Below are 19,279 nucleotides of genomic sequence, written 5' to 3'. Positions count from 1 at the left end.
AAAAAAAAACTGGAAAATTCCCTTTACTTTTCTGGGCCTCAAATCTTTCTAAAGATAGTCAAGGTCATAAAAATATTGACCACATCAAGTCCTGGAGTTATTATAAGTGTGACCGTGGCACATTAATACAAAATGTGTAATAATAAACTTTTAAAACATTTCATGAGAAATATTTAGTCTGGCAGTGATGGCAATAAACTTTAAAATATAAAAGTGTCAATGACTAAAAGAGTCTCAGAGAGATTTTAGTTTATTGTTACTTCTGATTCAATCAAAATGGAAACGTGAGTTATGCTGTAATCATGTATCAATGCAATCTCACACTCTCCCCCAGTGAGGAGGAAGCAGAAAGAAGGAAACGAGTTGGCAGCCATTTGTTGGCCACCAGAGCTTTCTTCAAGAATACATTTTGGGAAGCTTTGGATGTACAGCAAAATCAAGACATACACATAGAAAAAAAAATGTGGTTATCAATATACATATTGTTTCAATGCTATTCACATTACTTGTAATTATTGATATTAGGGAAAAGTGAAACAAAGAAAGGGCAAACACAGTTCCTGACTGCTTGCTGGTCATTGTCAACCACCTTAATGAATTTTCTGGCTTGCCTTTCTTTTATCATGTCATATGTGGCTGGTCAAGAGGTTAACCTGTAGCACAAGTTTTAATTAAGATCTAGTAATTAGGTTTTTCTTTCCTATGACAAGAAATATTTTTAATAGAATTACCTAATGAGAACAGGCAAATGCTGCTGAATTCTAATTGATAAATGCCCAGGAGTACACGTAAACACTAAAGACCACCTGCCCTGAATTTTGAGTGACTACCAATTTTAAGGCTACACTACAACCAAATCAATTCAGAGCATTCTAGTTTCTTATTTAAAGAACTTCCATCTCCACTATCTGGGTACCTTATTTATTTCAGCTGTATAAGCTGATACTATCACAAGAATTCAAATGCTTTAACAATCTGCTTTTGAAAGCTGGTGAAATATTAAATATCTCCTAGCACTGATCAGTATAATTTGTCAAATTTTTTAATGGAGCAAGTCGCTAAGAAGTGTGTAAATAAGCCCAAAAGGTACAAGACTGGATTCAGTAATAGAAATAACAACAAAGGTAAAACAAAGCAGTTTTGGGAAACAGCCAGATTCCAGTCTTAGGTCTGGAGTTACGATGTCTTGGGCAAGTAACTCAAACTATCTCTATTATTTGTAAAATAGAAATAACCAGCCCAACTTTTAGATTTGTTGGGAGCTTTGCTGAAAGTTTGTTGTCCTATGGTTTGGCATGTGATAAAAATGCGCAATCAATATCAGTCAATATCTATCTCCCCAGGCTGGCCAACCAGACCTCATTGTGCAATCTGCCCTGGCTTCTGAATCCTCGATTAATCACATTGGCTGACTCCCTGTGCTGCAGCCATGGTTCCGAGATGAGAGTGGTCACAGGAAGGCAATGGATTGGCACACTTTGTTCCCTGTTCAAAATTTAAAACTGTTAAAGTAAAGAAAAGCCCCGTCTTTATAATCATAGCAAAACAGAGAATTGAAAACTAAACGAGCCAAAGACTAACAGCACATTTTATGCCTGATTTACTGAAGTAATTACTCACATCTATCCTTACTTTGGCCGTGACTCTTAAATTTACCTCTACCATCTAAGAATCACAACTCTTCAGTTTGTTCAGTAGACACAAGTCCCAGGCTTAGGGGAGTTCAGGAATTAGTATTAAGGTTCTGAGTGAAAGTTCTCCATAGAAATCATTTCCTGACATAAATGTCCTCCACTAGAACACTCTGTAATTTTACACAAGTGAAATTTCTCTGTTTCAAAAATAATAATACCAAGCATCTGTAGGAGAGTAAATTGATACCAACATCAAAATGTAAACATGGAAGTTAAGAGGATTTTATAAGACCTGCTTTTTACATTTTCTTTTTCATATTCTATTAAAAAAGTACAACATAAGCAAAATGGTTGTCTAAACCTAACTGCAGACATAGTTTTAAGTGTTTCAACTGCAGTAATACTCCAAGATCCTCTCTCATAGTTTATAACAGCATTCAAATTCTACTCCAGACATTTACCCTTTCCATATGTTCCTAGCAGGAAACGTGCTTGAAAACAGAAATTCAGAGAGACATATGATACTCAATAATATAAAACATTTTCTAGGGGAACAAAAGGGACACTCTAATGAAAATACTTGTTAGATATTGGTTTTACTCAAATATTATCCAAGTATCATTTCTTTGGTAACCATTGTTTTGCATCTCAGAATTTGTTTTTTTCTGAGATTTTTCGAATGCTCTTGTATTAAGATGTTTTTATAGCAAAAGTTATTATTTTAAGTCTTATTTTCAAATCTTCTCTAACTAAAATGTACAGCTGAAGCCACTCTGCAAATGAAAATTCCCCCTTCCCTTTGTAAAACTGTAGGCATTCTTTGATACAATAGCACAATTGTTTGAGCTCCAGTGCAACAAATTTGAGATGCTGATGAAGTCAACAGAAATTTACAACGTGTCACCTCACTTAAAAGATCAAAACATAATAGACTGAAGAATATTTACCAAATGATTATTAAATATTTTTGACAGTTTGAATTTTAATTTTGGGACTATCAGTGACAGTTTCTGAAAAATCTTGTCACCGATTTCTCTAAGAGTATAAAAGTATTGCCACTGAAGATCTTTCTACAGCATAGATGGGTGAGTGAGGGATGTATAGTGAATGTAGGCTGAAACTTTGGATTATATAATCAGATGAGAAGAATTTAAAATGCCTGCATCAGAAAATATTGCAACAGCAAAGAGAAGTGTAGTTCATTGAAAACTCTCTTCATGAGATACAAGGTCTTTCTCTTCCTGCCTTTCAAATGAAAAAAATCTTTTAGATGTAACTTATTTCATTTTCTACAATATTCTTGAAGTTTTGCCAATAAAAGAGATTTTCTTATACCGAAGGAGCATTTAAATACAACCAGGATAAGGACTGCAAGCACATGGCAAGCATAATGCCCCTCATCAATACACCACAGGCAGTCATTGCAATAGATGTTGGTACTCTTGGTCAGCGCAATAGTAAATCTTGTGTGTCAACTTGACTGAACTAGGGTACCCAGTTGTTTAGTAAAACAACACCCAAGACGTTGTAAAGACAGTATTTAAATGTGATTGACATTTACAATCAGTAAATGTCATAATATTTACTGATTACCCTCCATAGTATGAGTGGGTATCGTCCAATCAGCTGAAAGCTTTAAGAACAAAGAATGAGGTTTCTGGAAAAGAAGCATTTCTACCTCAAGGCTGCAATATAGAAGCTCTGCCTGAGTCTCTCACCTGCTAGACTGCCCTGCAGATTTCAGACTCAAGACTGCATGCAATTAACTTTTACCTGAATTTCCAGCCTGCCAGCTTGCCCTAAAGATTTCAAACTTGCCAGGCACCACATTCACATGAGCCAATTCCCTAAAATGAGTCTCTTTGTACTTACATATTATTTACATATAAAAATGATACCCTATTGGTTCTGAAGAACTCTGACTTCTCACTAATATACCCAGTAGGCCCAGGCATAGCCTTTTCTCCACACTTATTCCAGCAGCCACTACTGGTTAATTAGAGGTGACACACCCAGTTAAATCTATTTTCCATTTCCATAGTAGAATATTTGGACATTTAAGAAAATAGCATATGGACATTTAGGTGCACATGTACCCTAAAACTTAAAGTATAATAATAATAAAATTTAAAAAAAAGAAAATAGCATATGGAATACATGTATAAAGTAAAAATTCTTTTGTAATGTGTTTAATTAACTTTGTCTTTTTTTATTTATTTTTATTTTTATTTTTTGAGATGGAGTTTCACCCTTGTTGCCCAGGCTGGAATGCAACGGCACGATCTCAGTTCACTGCAACCTCCACCTGCTGGGTTCAAGTGATTCTCCTGCCTCAGCCTTCTGAGTAGCTGGGATTGCAGGTGTGCACCACCCAGCTAATTTTTGTAATGTTATTAGAGACAGGGTTTCACCACTTTGGCCAGGCTGGTCTCAAACTCCTGACCTCAGGTGATCCACCCACCTCAGCCTCTCAAAGTGCTGGAATTACAGGCGTGAGCCACCACGCCAGCCACCATTGTCTTTTATATTTTAGTTGTTATGTAATCAGCTTGCTTAAATCAAAATATACTTCATTTCACAGCTCTTCATTATTCATATTGTAGAACAGTTTCCCACAGCCTACCAAAAATAATAAAAAGCACAGAGATGTGTTAATATCAAACTTTACATCATCTTAAGATGAGTTTTCACCTTTCTCAACTTTCTCCCTAAATAATCTTACCCATTTTCTTAAAGTCAGACTTAAGATGAAGATACAAAAATTGTCAAAGGGCCTTAGTCATAGGACCTACCCCACCTCCAAAGGCATTCACCAGCTTCTCCTGCCCAACCATTTTCTCTGAGTCCTAGATCCATTGTATCCAACTATTCATCCATGCTGCTACCCACTCCCCCACCTGTCTGTCTCCCACATTCCTGTAAATATATACTACTTCATTGCTTATGTCAGGTATTTAAATCATCCTTGATTCCTCTTTTCTTTTACTCCCATGTCCGAATACCACCACATAACATTTTTCCTACCTCAAAGACACATCTCATTTTGTCCTCTACTCCCCATTTCCTCTGTTATCATTCAAGTCCTCGATGCCAGTATTTCTGACTTGGACTCTTGCAATGGCTTCTTTGTGGTCTCCTCTTCCATTCTTCCCCTCACAATTCATTCCTCACATTGTATGAAAAGTTCCTATTGTGGAAACTGGATTATGTTACAAAGTTGATTAACCATTCAAAGGCTTCTCATTACACTCAGAGTAGAGGCAATGTAACTCATCCCCTCCCTCACCATCATCACTTCATGCCATTTGCCCTCTGCTCAGTGTCTGAGGGACACTGTTCCCCCATTGCTACATCTAGTTTTTAAAATAAGCTCTTCCTCACCTCACAGCTTTATTTCATGCTGCTCCCACTTCCTGAAAGCTTTCTCCATGCATACACCCTGAGTCCTTTACTGTCACTTGACCCAAGGGTCAACATGCTGTTCACCAACATCTCATCTCAATCAGTCTTTTTCTGAGATGGTGTTTTCTAACAAACTTCCTTTCTTGGTGTATTATGATTTGTAAGTATCTTGTTTATTTGTCTGCTTATCAGTTTTTAGTTTCCTACCTCCACTAGAATGTAAGTGCTGGTAGTTAATGGTCATGTCTATCATGTTTATTTTTGTAACTATAGAAAAATCCCAATTCCTTAAACTTAGTAAACATTCAGTAAATATGTTTCAAAGAAAATATTTCATGTATTCTTAAAAATAATTCCTTAGCTGCAAGCTCTGTTTTTACTAGTCTACATGTCACTAGACCATTAACCCTTTGCTCTGACAAAAACAGTCTGAATTTCATCACAGAACTCTGGGAAAATTAAACAAAATTATTGGAAGAAAACAGAGAGAATTTTATATTATACTTAGGAGAGTGAAAGATTTATTTTAGATTTTCAATAGGTGGATAGATAGACTTATAGATTTAAATGTACATAAAAATAAATGTAATTTATATATAAAATGGCATATATTATTGCATATATACATTATTTATATATGGTATATACATAGATTTATATATATATAATGGCATATATATTATACATATATAATGGCACAATGGCACAAAAGAACAAATACATAGCTCTTACAACTATAATAATTAAGACCATGCTGAAACATGAGGAAATATTATGATATGATGTTCAGTTAAAAAGCATAATGCAAAATGAATGGTAACTTTGATATAATCACATGTAAATAAAATGAATATACATGTATAAAAATGAAGGTCATGAATAAAAATGAAAATGGTTATACTAGGATTTATTATTATGAAGAAAAACCCACTCATGTTTTACATCATCATCCTTTGTATCAAAAGTACAAATAGGGACAAAGTGCACAATGGAAACCTTTTACATAACTTTTGCAAAGTTGATCTTAAAAGATAAATTGCATCAGGCTGCAGGTAACAGATATCTCAGTGTTGCTACATTTGCTTTAAGCAGCAGTGCATCTGGAGCCATGTAACAAGAGATCATTCTTAAACAAAATTGGTGACAATAGAGCCTTTTTAGGCAAATTAAATTGGTATTTTTTCTATAAATGTTTCAGATATTTAGACTTTGGTCTTTTATCTATTCACAAAGCCAGTATAGCAAGAGAAACACAATAAAATATAAGACTTTAAGCCTGGATCCCATCACTCAGGACATGAAGATAATAATGTTTATTTCTCTGAAATAAAATTTTTATTTCCCTGAGTTAAAAGGAAAATAATGGTATTTTCATTTGAAATGTATCCAAAGACAATGAACTTATTTTAAGATTCATTATTTAAGTCAATAAACATTACCCTGTGACAGGCACTGTGCCACCCAGTGGGCCACAAATATGGTAAAGTGCCATGTCCACCTTCATTCAAGACCACAGCAGACAGCAAATATTTGTCATAAGTGCCACCCAGGCCTATGGCCCAGGGCAAACGGGGCACAGGGGAAAGTAATTTGATTCCTTCTGTGAAGAGGCTTTCTGTAGAAGATGACCTGGTACCGGCCTTTGAAGGATGGTGAGAGTTTTTCATCAAGTATAGAAGAGAGAAGAAAAGCAGTCAATACTGAAAACAGGATAACTAAGGTCATGTGAAGAACAGTTTTTAAAATCACCTAATTTTTCTTGACTAGAGAGGAATGCAAAAGATAAAAAAAGTATATTTCCTTTTATTTTATAGACATGGCTGACTTGTCCTTTAATAGAAACAGAGTAGTTCATTTGTTCAGTTATATATACTTCATAATAGGCATTGTATCTAACTTATTAACTTTATTATAAAATTCATATTCTTTGATTAAAAACCTCCAGGGAAAAATATTAATGGAAGAAGTTATAATATACTTATGCTGAAAGAAAAAATTTACTGGTTATACAATTTAAAAAATTGTTTATATATACATGGTAATTCACATTCCACCTTCAGGGTGGCAGAAAATTGTGTTTAGAATTACTTTTAAAATTAAATTTCAGCAGATTAATTTTCATATGGGCAATTGATTTGTTTTCCTTTTTAAATGTCAATGCTGTTGTTATATAAGACAATAAATGTTAGTTGACAATGTAAGTAATTGTACTACAAAATAGCATCTGCTACAAGGCATTCAAAGCCACCTGCAACAAATCTTCTATATCTAAATTGTAAATACATGCCTTTTATTATGCAAGGCTTTCCTTATATAATATGGAAACCAACGGACTTTTAATTTGATGTCTTGAAATGGACAAAATGAAAGACCCATGTGAACTTAGCAGCCATTAACAAATTCACAGAACACTTCAGACATTGTACATGTGATTAAAAAATGCTTACGTTTTGGAGAAAATATAGAAGAAATGTTACTGCCTAAGTCATGCTCTATTTTTCACTGTGCCTATTGCACGTGGACAGTCTAACGTCAGATGTTCCTCTGAGTCAGGCCAAACTGTGCAAGGGCAAACCCCACCACGTTCCTAGTCAGTGTTCCATGCTTTAATTCCACAGAGAGATCCTATTTCATGTGTTTTTCATTTTAAGTTCTGCCTTCTTGAATGCTATTTCCTTTCTTTTGGTTTTCACCAAGGTCAAAGAAATCTCCAGCAAACAAAAAATGCAAATGTCCAGTGTTGTACTGGAAACCTGCCCATCCAGTGTCCAAACAACCCTAGACTTAAAGTTAATGAGATCACTCAGGACACTACCAAGTCGACATCAAAATTCTAATGGTCAAGAACAAGCACATATTTATTAAAGACATTAACTGTGATGACTTGAGCCAATGTCTCCTTTTTCGTGCTGTCTCCTGGGGGGTATCTACAGGGGTGATCACCACAGGCATGATAAATCAGTAAACAACATCCAGGTAAAAGGGTCTCTAATTCTCCTCCCCACACATCCTATCATTCCCTGACTATAGAGGATCTCAATATACTAACACTCGCTAAGAGTGTCAAAATAGAACCTCCAAGATTCTCATGCTGAGAATGCCAGATAAAACCTATACAGAACTGTAGTGTGAGCACAAACCCAAAAAGCAATTCCATCCTTCTACATATGGCACCCTCATAAGTAATCTTTTCCTCTTCTCATTTCTCATAAAGCCTTGTAGCATTTGATGGTTAGAGACTGAATATCAGATGTGAATGAATATTGCTTTGCGGAAGCCTTCAGCAAAGTTTGTCAAAATATGCCTTAGGAAAACAAAGCAACCGGTTACCAATTACCAGATGAAGAAATGATTAGGATTCAATTTTCAAAAGAGCTACTCAATTATGCACACTCTTCACTGCCTCGTTACGCACACATGTATGTTGAACAATTAGAATTTTATCAGTAAATTAAAGCTGGACTTACTATGGCAATTACAATGCATTAAAGAGCCTCTCTCACCATGAATTTTATAAGTAGGTTTCAAAGACATTCAGAAAAGTGGTTCTTGCATTCTTAAAAGCAAACAATTTATGAAATTTCATCGTAGCAACCTTCAATTTATATAATGATTCTTCATTTTGGTGTTTTCTTATGTTAAATCTCAGCCAAATGCTCCTATGACTAAATTACTTGCTGTATAGCATTTTCCCACATAAAATGTGGAGAAAAAGCCTCCTGGAAGTCATTAAAAATGCATTTCTCAGTATATGTTTCTATATAGATGTTCCAGAAAACAATTCAATGTGAAAAATATTGGACTCATTTGCCTTGTTAAAACCAATTGAGTGCTAATAACATGAAGGTTTAAAAAAAATCCATATTCTACTTCTGTTATCTCTTAATGTTTCTCAATTTTCTAAAATTAACGTATTCATTCAAGAAATATTTTTGAGCACTTATGTCACTGGCGCTGTGCAAAGCACAGAAGACATTAATGTGAGTAAGAGATTATAGTCCCTGTTGGGGGGGGGGGGGTGCGGGGCAGGATACAATGACAATGATTTAAGATGTGTTTAGTCAATATATCACTGGGACTTGGTGATTGTTTGAATAGAGACAGGGAGAAAGAGAAGTCAAAGAAGACTTCTACGTTTTTAGAGTTGATGAGAAGGCATCTGGTGGTGTAAATCTCAAAGCTAGGAAAACGAAACAAATAGATACAGAGGAAAGGAACTAAGATGAAAAGTTGAAGAGTTTGAGGTGCCAGCAAGATATCTAGACATCCACATCTAACAGGCAATTGATATCAGGAGAGTCACCAGGCTAGAGAAACACTTCAGTGAATGAAAGAGACTGCATAGGATGTGTGCATTCAGTGGAAAGAGCGGGTAGAATGGGTGGGGCCAAACTCTCAGGAACACTAACATTTAAGAGAAAGATGGAGTCAGAGGAATCTGAAAAAGAAACTGAGAACAAGTGGCCAGAAAGAGAGAGTAAGAAGAAATTCCAGCCGTGTATGGTGTCAGGATCTCCATGGGTACAGCATGTACTGAGAAAGAATAATTAAGAGCCAAGGAAGTCAAGGACTGAGAAGTATCCACTGGATTTACCATTAAGGAACTAAGTCTCACTTTAGGAGGACAGTTTCAGAGGGTTGGGAAATGAAAGGGAAATAAAGGAGACAGTGACTACAGACACTTCTTCCGACATGGACAATAAGAGATGGCAGAGAATGGAGGGGGTCTGGAGTTTTCATTTTAAAGCCCTAGAGGAAGGATTTTAGTTGTATAAGAAGGGTGAGACTTCGACTATTTAGCGACTATTGAAAGGGAGCCTGTGGAAGGGAGGAGATTAGAAATAAGAGCATCAGAGGGTACATTATCAATGACCTCACATTTAAAAAGTAAGAAATACTTCCAGCAATAATGTAAATGGAATTTGGTTATAGATGAATAAAAAGTTTTTCTCAGATCTAGTATTACAGTATCTCTGTATAGCAATCACTTCCTGATCAATCATTTACTTACATATATATATATGTATTTTATATATATATAAAAAATACTTCCTCCCACAAAGGTCTTGAGGTAGCTAACAACAAAATAGTAACAAAAATCAAAAGTATATTACAAAATTGCAAAGTAAATATGGAAACTGGGGCTAAAAAGGATAGAAAAATAATAAAACCAAGTATAATAAATATATAAAAAGCCTTGTATATTTGCTAGTACTGAGTTAAAATCTGGCTCTGAGCCATCTAGCAACCAAAGCAAAGAGAGAAATGCTAAATGGTACAAGGTTTTGTGTCCATAAAATGAAGACAAATGAATGGTTTAGAGGAGACATAGCTTCTTCTTAAATCAAGACCAGAGAGGAATTTTTTCATTGTCCTTACAAAGATGATACAGTGAGGGAAAAAAATGCCTTCCTTACAATATGTCAACAACTGATAAAGCGACAAATTTCAAACACCTGTTTCTAAAAATGTGCCCCAATATGTCCTAAAAGGAAATGATACCAGATGGCAATTAACTTGAGTTCCAAGAATGCAGAACTCTAACATCTGGTTTGATAAAGGGACTAATTTAGAATATCTTAGAGGAATGGAAAAGCTGCATGCCCTGGGAGTATTCCTTCATAAATATTATTAAATAGCATTTTTCTCAACTAGCATGATAATAAGGTTTATACAGCAGAGAATTAAAGGTTGGATTTTATGGCAAGAACCTTGGTAGCCAATCAGTGTTGAGAGGTAGCAAAAAATGTCCTAACTGGTGGGCACAACATAGAGATAAAAAAATCCAGGAGTTGAGAGTAGTTGAATGTCTTTCTTTCTTTTCCTTGCCTACTTGCTCTGGCTAGGACTTCCAGTACTATGTTGAATAGAGGTGGGGAGAGGCATGCTTACCTTGTTCCTAATCTTTCCATTTTTCACCATTGAGTATGATGTTAGCTGTGGACTTTTCATATATAGCTTTTATTATGTTGAGATAAATTTCTTCTATACCTAGTTTGTTGAGTTTCTGTCATAAAAGGATGTTGAATTCTGTCAAATGCTCTTCATCATTTATTGAGATGATTGGGTGATTTTCATCCCTTACTCTATCAATTTGATGTACCATATTTATTTATTTGCATACGTTGAACCATCTTTAGATCCCAAATATAAATCCCACTGGATCATGGTGTGTGACCCTTTCAATGAGCTGTTGAATTCAGGTTGCTAGCATTTTATTAAGGAGTTTTAAAATCTGTGTTCATCAATGATATTGGCCTGTAGTTTTCTCTTCTTTTAGTTTCTTCGTACAGCTTTGGTATGGGTAATATTGGCTTTGTAAAATGAGTTTAGAAGTGTTCCCTCTTCTTCAAATTTTTGGAAGATTTGAAAGAAATTATATTAATTCTTCTTTAAATGTTTGGTGTAACTGACTAGTGAATTCATTTGGTCCTGGCCTATTTTGTGTTGAGAAGTTTTTTAACAGTTATTCAATCCCCTTCTTTATTAGTCTGTTCAGAGTTTCTATTATTTCAGTTATTTCTATTATTTCTATTATTGATTCAGTTTTGGTATGTTGTATATTTCTAAGAATTTATTCATTTACTCTATGTTATCCAATTTATTGGTGTATAATTTTTCATACTGGACTCTTATGATCTTTTTTATTTCTGTGGCATCAGTTGTAATGTCTCTTTTTTCATTTATAATTTTATTTGAGTCTTATCTTTTTTACTTATTAGTCTAGCTAAGAATTTGCAATTTTGTTTGTCCTTTAAAAAACTCAATTTTAGTTTCTTTATTTTTTGATTGATTTTAAACAATCTAATTTTCTAGCTATATGAAAATTGTTATATTAGTTATAGTACATACAAATGATCGAATTAAATGATTGGAGAATTAAGAATCATGGTTTTGTGTTTTTACAAAACATACACCCTAATCTTTTATTATTAGCTTCAACAGAAATAACATTACTCTCATTGCTATGAGTATCTGAATACTTACTCTCAATTTCTGTGCCGATCTAAGACAGTGTCTTGCTCTGTCCCCGAGGCTGGAGTGCAGTGGCGTGATCTCAGCTCACTGCAACCTCCACCTCCCACCTCAGCCTCTCTAGTAACTGGGACCACAGGCACCTGCTACCATGCCCAGGTAATTTTTCATTTTTTCTTTTGTGGGCTTTTTTTAAATATAGAAATGGGGTCTCCCTATGTTGCCCAGGTGGGTCTCGAACTCCTGGACTCAAGCAATCCACCTACTTTAGCCTCCCAAAGTACTGGGATTACAGGCTTGAGCCACCACACCCAGCTTCATTGATTTTTTTCTGCTGTCGTTCTTTTCTCAATTTCATTATTTTCTGCTCCAACGTGTATTATTTCCTTCCTTCTGCTTATTTTGGGCTTAGTTTGTTCTTTTATTTATATTAATGGCAAAAAAAACACAGCTTTTGCACCAACCTAATAGTTGCTTGAAGTGTAAAGTTAGGTTGTTTATTTGACATCTTTCTTTTACGTTAATGTAGATATCAATTGTTATAAACATCTTTCTTAGAACGTGTCTCGATGTTTACTAGCTATTCAATGAGGTTTCTCCAACACTATATGTATTAGTGCATTATTCAAACTGGATTTACAAGTCAGCATATTTTTTGGCAGTTTTGCATTTGGAACACTGCTGTCGCATACAAAAGTCTAAGGTTATGATTTTCCTGGAACATTTTAGAAATAATGATATTCTAGATTCATGGATGTAGTTGATTTATATGGCATTCTACTACTTAAGCACCACATTAACTGACATTTTTACATTTTTAGAGTAAGATAATTGTGTTAGGCTGTTCTTGCTTTGCTACAAAGAAATACCTAGTGCCGAGTAATTTATAAAAAAAAGAGGTTTAGTTGGCTCACAGTTCTGCAGGCTGTACAAACACGGTGCTGGCATCAGCTCGGCTTCTGGGAAGGCCTCAGGGAGCTTTTATTCATAGAGGAAGGTGAAGCATGAGCAGGCACATCACATGGCGAGAGTGGGAGCAATGGCTGGGGGGAGATGCCATATACTTTTAAACAGTCAGATCTCATGAGAACGCACTCAACTATCACTGGAACAGTACCTAGGGGATGGCGCTAAATCGTTCATGAGAAATCCAACCCCATGAACCAATCACCTCCCACCAGGCCCCATCTTCAACAGTGGGGATTATAATTCAACATGAGATTTAGGGAGGACAATATCCAAACTATATCAATAATAACTGATAATTATAATAAAAACTTGCAGCAATATTGTCAAATTATTCCTCTAAAGTAGTTTAAAAGGTTTGTCATTGAGGCTTTGCTTACACATTTTTTGAGCAAGTCTAAATAATTAGCATAATTTGATTTTTGAGAGTTTCAGAATCCATGTTTTGTGAAACACTAAATTATTTTATTGTTTAAGCCATTTTCAATTAGATATGTAGTCACTTGAAACTGAAATTATCTTAACTGATACAGTAGGCAGATTTAGCAAAGCCAGTATTTTCTTGGTTGATTTGGGATAGGTTTGTGTTTGAGAACATATTTGTTTATGTTTTATTACCAACTTGTACTTAAATATACTTTAGTTTGCAAAACTGCAATGGGAAATAATTTATGTTTAATTACATTTTAACTAGTCATTCTCTTGCCATGAAAATCCATGAAACTGGCATTAATCTAAAATAGTTTTGATGTGAGTCCAGGAACACAGCAACAGTTTTTGATGAAATTGTCTGAAATATAGGACTACTGTTTAATTCAGGGCTCAGCATTTAGACTATTGAATTCAATGTCTTGTGCACTAGTGTGAGAATTAAAACAAATGGCAGTTTAGGTTTTTCCTAGTCAACTGTAAGGCCACCATGACAAACATCTGCATAAAGAGTTAAAAGTTTAGTGAATTATTTTTGTCCTTTATCTAAAAAATATCAAAACTCTAAATATTAAAAGCATCAATATGTTCAATAATCTGTAATCAAACATTCAGATGATGGTTGATTTGTTCAGTATTTATCTAGATGTTTTGTGTCACCATGAGCGGGACTACTACCTACTGAACATCGTCTTACCAAGAAGTAAATTCTGTGAGCATAAAATATTGGTATGTGCCCATTATTATTTTTTCAACACAAGGAAAATATAACTCACTAAGAGCCGTAAGAGGTTAAATGTTAGCATCATTTGAATGAGTCTGTTTCAAAATATTTCCATGTCAATGTTCCAGCAACCAAAAATTGCATGTGTCTACTTATTTACAAATATGACATCAATGCATCATAAGCATAATAATTACAATAAAATATTAAGCCCCATGATTTATGGGAATTAAAATAGAATCAAAAAGAGCAAATAAAGATCATCTGGTTACATACCATCTTTGTCTGGGTTCAGTTAGGGAAACAGGGCTATCACATGTGTTGAGAATAAAGTGGTATAAATAATATAGTAATTACAGATTTTGTGAATGTGCGAAGAGATAGGCAACAGAAAGACAGAACAGATGGACAGAACATCAGAGAAACAATTACTTGTGACATCAGCCTACATCATTAGAGGAGGTGGCCAAGCCACAGTCACTGAGAAAGTCAAGCAGCCACTACATCTGAATGCCACGACTGTGGAAGAAGAGCTTATGGAGAGATCTGTGATGCTAGCATGCCTGGCAGTTGCAGCTGCGAAGTGGGGCTCATGGAGAGGTCTAAAGAGCCACTACATCAGGCTACCATGTCTTTCCAAGAATAGTGGCTTCTGCTTTATTTCAAACTTTCAAATCTTGTAGTAGTTCTCATTGACAATCTTCATGCCAGAACCACCCATGGAAGAAACTTCAGAGAAACGTAGTTACTAGCCTTAGAAGAATTGGTGCCTGAGTCAAGTCAACATCCACAAATATCTGTTGACTAATATTTGAATTTCAAATAAAGACAGTAATGTTATGTTTTCACCTAATATATTGCAACTATCCTTTATTCAATTGAAGATACATTGACTTCCACAAAAGATGAAACATGAAGCCCCATATCATTTTATGCATCTTGAAGTGAGGCTTATTTCTTTTCTAGATGATTCAGTCTCTGCATTTGATATCATATAGTCAAATACTGAGATATTTGGATACAAGGATAATCATTATTAACACATAATAGTTTATATTATTTGGGAATTGAGCAGAAAAAAGAATAATATACATAAATATATTCATAGCCAAACAGGGGAAAATACACATACATGCCTTTTATTGTCCCTATTCATGAAACAACTCATATGGGTATAGATGGTATTTATAATACCCTTCTTCCATTATTATTGTAAATTCTTTTGAAATGTACCAAGTACCTCAGCCAGTCCTAGTTCTTTGTCTGATATGGTAACCACATCTTTATTCTTGAAGGGTTTGTGTCATTAGCAATTCTGCCTATATTTCTGTACCACAGAACATGGGAAAACTGAGAGGCCTATCAAGGAATCTTCCAGATTTCTAGCATGTTCATCCCTGGTGCCACTGTGTCCAACCAACACAATTTTCCCTTGATAATCAGGATCAATCTCCTCAGCCAAAGCATAACTATTTTTTGACATGCTGTTTCAGTGTCATGAGGAGCCCTGAGTAAGCAGGTGGCTCCTGGTTACTCCTTCCTTTTCCCTACCTCAACTTCCTGTTTAATGGCACCATTGCTGTGTCCCCTGGTGGGAACATTCCTCCCTTATGACCTACAATCTCTAAACAAATGGAAATGAAAGAACAGGAACTGTGTTTTGACAGTGGGTTCTAGAGATAAATAGCAAAAGGCATTTCACTATTTTTCCTCCATTTTTCCCTCCATTTTGTTCTCTGGTTATTGACACTTCACTCTAGTAATGCCTCCAACCTCAGTAGTGAGGGTCAGTTTGCATGAGTGAAGCCCTCATAGCCTAAGTGACCTAATGCAACACTTTGATTGCTTCAGCTTAGTTTCCCCACTACCTGTGCACTGCATTGACTCTGTGTCACGTCCTGAGCAACAAATGGCATGTTTTCTGTTGGCCCTCCTGCTCCACCATCCTTTATCCTACTTTTAGTCTTAAATGTTAAAATGAGAAACTAATCAAGTCAACAGCAACAAAGAAAAATTCCTTAAATCCCCAAATTCCTTAAAAAATTCCTTAAATCCCCAAATTCCCCAAATTCCTTAAATTATTCTACTGTAGTCTAGCTTAAACAAGGAAACAAATACTGTCTTTAGAGGAAATCTTTCTAAAATAACAGCAGCAATGCATCACTTCATCTACAACCATAATCTGTACATACTTAATTACCAAGAACCAGCTAAGCAAAAATTCATGTAAATGGGTTTTATGAAGTGAATATGAAGAAAAGAGAGTAAAGGTCAAAGGATTACTTAGTGTAGAGAAAAGAAAGCTGTGAGTTGACAATAGTCTTCTAATATCTTTCCCATTCTCATCCAGAGTTATTAATGGTAAAAATTTAGGTTAGCTTAGGTAAAAACTTGCTAAATAAAAACATCAAAGAGGCTGGAATGGATTATTAAAGAGAAACTTCATGAAACTAGTCTGCGGTTCCCAAAGAGTGGTCTGTGTTCAGAGAGCAATGAACTATTTGACCCAAAAGGTCCTTATAATTTCTGGCTTTTTCATATTGTATCTTATTCACAGAGAGGAAATGTGGTTCCAAATGCCTGGAAATATAGTATAAATGTATGGCAGAACAAAGTGAAATCATTATCTTATGCCCATTCTAGGGGTGGGAGGAGGGTGTGGGAAGAACTCTGACACGCTTATGTTTTGCAAAGCACTTTCTCCCATGCAGCCTTCTGTTAGGCCAATAGCCCTATGAGATAAGTATCTTTAACTCCACGTTGCAGGAATGTCTGTTTAAGGTCACACAACCAGAAGAGAAAGAAGAGGGTGCATGGAATATGTATCAATCTCCTAGAATAAAATCTATTACGGTCTCTATAAATAAAAGCTCTCATGAATAAAGTTCATTCTATATACTTTAATCAATGTTAATATAATCTGACAAATAAACACCATTACAAGCATAAATCTTAAATATGGACATTTGTGATTAATAGAAGTATCTCAAGCTTCTCAGGTGTCATGATGAGTAGCAAAATGGCAACTACCAGCAGGATGGTTCAGGTACTTAAGTCACATACTCCATTAATAAGGTTCCCTGACAGAGAGACCATTCTAAGCCCAATACATCAGAAGCTTTGAGATCAGCAGGACTATTACCTCACTCCTCTTCAATTTCACAGATTCTAAGAAAAGCAAATCACCAGCTTTGCTTATACATCAGGGTCTGCCAGACACTGAAGAAATAATAAAAACACTACCTCAGAAGAAACTTATGTCTCAAGAAGAAATCAAATTTATCCAATGTGGACTGCTGTTTGTCATAAGACAAAAAAATTGTCTTTATAATAAGTGACTTCCAAATGACAAACAAGAAATTGTACATTAAACCACATTAATAAATATTCTGCAAAAAAATATAGAAAATTTATATTTTTTTACGTTAGAGCAGTGTAAATCCTAATTTATGTATTTTTGTCAGCTTCTCCACAGGTTTACTTGTTTATATACTTTATACTTATTAAAGTATACATTAAAAACAAAGAAAAGGCCTATCTCCAAAATTGATTGCTACAATTTAATTTTCTCAAATTTGTCAGTAACAGAGGAGCATTGAGATTTTGAGAAAGAGTTTCTGCTTTGGAGTTTGTTAGGCCTTTTGAATTCTCTGATAGGTAAGAGCTGTATTACTTTTAGACACTTACTTAACTTCTCTGAGCCATTATTCCTCTCTGTAAAAACAGGAAAATAATATACACTCTGAAGAGGTGTTTTGAGCAGAAATTTCCCAACACAGTGCATCTTTCCTTCCTTTTCCCCATCTGCATTTATTTGTTCATTCTATACCTAAATTGAGCTTTTATTAAGATAAAATGGAAATCATCTTGCACCAGCATTAGATTTGCAAGACAATTGCAAATTGTAGGACAAATGTAAATAGAAATGATACAATCAGATCCTATGAACAACAGGGTTATATGTCCAATCACAGGGTGTTCAACAAAATGTTCCTGCATTACTGAATGCTTTGAACTTATTGGGAGAATCTGGGAAACTAAGGGCATAATTCTATTAAAATGGCCTTTCCAACAGAAATACAATGTGAGCTACATGTAACTTGAAGTTGTTTAGTGGCCACAAGCAAAAAAGTAAAAAGAAAACAGTAAAATTAATTTTAATAATATTTTAACCTACTATATCCAAAATATTATCATTTCAAAATGCAATCAACATAACAAATATTAATGAGATTTTTTTTCTTTTTTTTCCATACTAAGTCTTTGAAATCTGGTGTATATTTCACATCTACAGCACATCTCAGTGTTAGTCCCATTTCAGATACTCAGCAGTCAGTTTTGGCTCATGGTTCCCATACTGAACAGTGCAACACTAGATGACAGAGCTCTGGGCAGAGATGAACATACAAAACAGAAGCCACTGGAAGGGAGCCAACTTATTGCCCCGTAGGTAATGACAGGTTGCTAAGAGTTACTCCAGTCCAGATCTCACTCAAACCTTAGGTCTGTCCTGAGCTCCTGGGCCAGAGACCAAATACCTTTTGGGCAGCCTCTGACCTCCTCATGAGCTTCTTTGTGAATTTTTAGAGGTTTTGGTCACTGACCTGTGAAGCAAACAAATAAAAAAGTTAGTCTTGGGACCAATGGGATATATTCCCAAACTCCCAAAGCTCTCGGGGGGAACAAAGGGACTTAAGGAATATCTTAAGAGCTGCAAAAACATTTTATGGTCCAGCTGTGGGGCCTTACCGCCTTGAGTCTTCTGGGAACACCCAGGTCAGTAACGTAGCCTGCTGGCTTTGAAAAAAGAGGCATTTGGGGCAATTTGTTGTCTTTCATTTGTTTGCAAAAATCAATGAGGCCTCATTAAGGAAAGGAAGGGGTTGGTCTTTCCTCTGGTTCATTTTATCTTTGTTGCTGTTTGAACAGGTGCGAAGGCTAGAATTATCTGGCGTATTTATAGGATTTTTGGACTGGAACGAACCATTACAAATTTGGTCATCAAACTTTTTAAAGCTAGCCCATTAAAAAAAAGAGACAAGCTTTAATTTTTGGACAATTAAAAAACTCACGTTTCACACTTTTTTTCTCACCTGTTAAAGGTTTTTAAAATATCTGACACCTGACATTCCAACTGCTGGTACCCCAA

General features: G+C 35.3%; 1 pseudogene; it reads left to right on the top strand.

The window, feature by feature from the left end:
• The first annotated feature begins 17,134 nt into the window (after positions 1 to 17,134).
• On the top strand, positions 17,135 to 17,468 carry LOC103892016 (alpha-ketoglutarate dehydrogenase component 4-like; annotated as a pseudogene).
• The last annotated feature ends 1,811 nt before the right edge of the window (positions 17,469 to 19,279 follow it).

Source organism: Pongo abelii, chromosome 10 (assembly GCF_028885655.2).
Source record: "Pongo abelii isolate AG06213 chromosome 10, NHGRI_mPonAbe1-v2.0_pri, whole genome shotgun sequence".
Lineage (NCBI taxonomy): Eukaryota > Metazoa > Chordata > Mammalia > Primates > Hominidae > Pongo > Pongo abelii.
This window is presented reverse-complemented; position numbering and strand designations above follow the sequence as displayed.